Source organism: Aptenodytes forsteri, unplaced genomic scaffold, assembly GCF_000699145.1.
Source record: "Aptenodytes forsteri isolate BGI_AS27 unplaced genomic scaffold, ASM69914v1 Scaffold955, whole genome shotgun sequence".
Lineage (NCBI taxonomy): Eukaryota > Metazoa > Chordata > Aves > Sphenisciformes > Spheniscidae > Aptenodytes > Aptenodytes forsteri.
The window spans coordinates 6838-7615 of record NW_008794139.1 but is presented as its reverse complement, the minus strand read 5'-3'; positions in this window follow the sequence as shown (position 1 = coordinate 7615).

Sequence of the window (778 nt, the reverse complement as noted above, 5' to 3'; positions counted from 1 at the left end):
CCTGCCGCCCCTCCCGGCCGTGTCCCCCGTCCTGGGGCCTCTCCAAACCTCCGCCGTGTCCCCTCGCGCCAGGTCTCGCAGCGCCCCCGGAGGAGGGCGCCGGCGGGGCGGGGCCGGGGAGGGCGGGGGGGGCCCAGCCCGTCCTGGGGCTGCTCCAAACCTCCGCCGTGTCCCCTCGCGCCAGGTCTCGAAGCGTCCCCGGAGGAGGGAGCCCAGTGGGGACGGGAGCAGTCCGTCCGCGAGCAACCCGGAGCAAAACACGCTCTTCGAGGCCGTCAGGTCGGCCAAGATCGCCGTCGAGGTAACCCCGCTCACGCAGCACCCCGGGGGGCCCCAGCCGCCTCACGCAGGGGATGAAGGGACACGGGGGGGCCACGTGCATCTCGAGCGGGGGACTCGGGTGTCCCCAGCCAGCTGCTGTTCGATGCCAGCTGTCCTGTGCCCGCAGACAGTGGTGGACGACTGGCTGGAGACCTACAAGCAGGACCGGGAGACGGGGTTCCTGGAGCTTGTCAACTTTATCATCCGCTCCTGCGGCTGCAGAGGTAGGGGGGGGTCCCTGCCGGGTGCTCTGTCCCTTCTGTGCTGCTGGTGGGGGCCCCCCCCAGCCCGGGGACCCCCGTTTCACCCCTGGCTTCCCCGGCAGGCGTGGTGACCCCGGAGATGTTCAGGCACCTGCAGAACTCGGAGATCATCCAGCAGCTGACGGAGAAGTTTGAGGAGGTGCCGGGCGGGTGCAGGGGGGAGGTGGCAGCGGGGCCGGCGGGGGGGCCAGCGC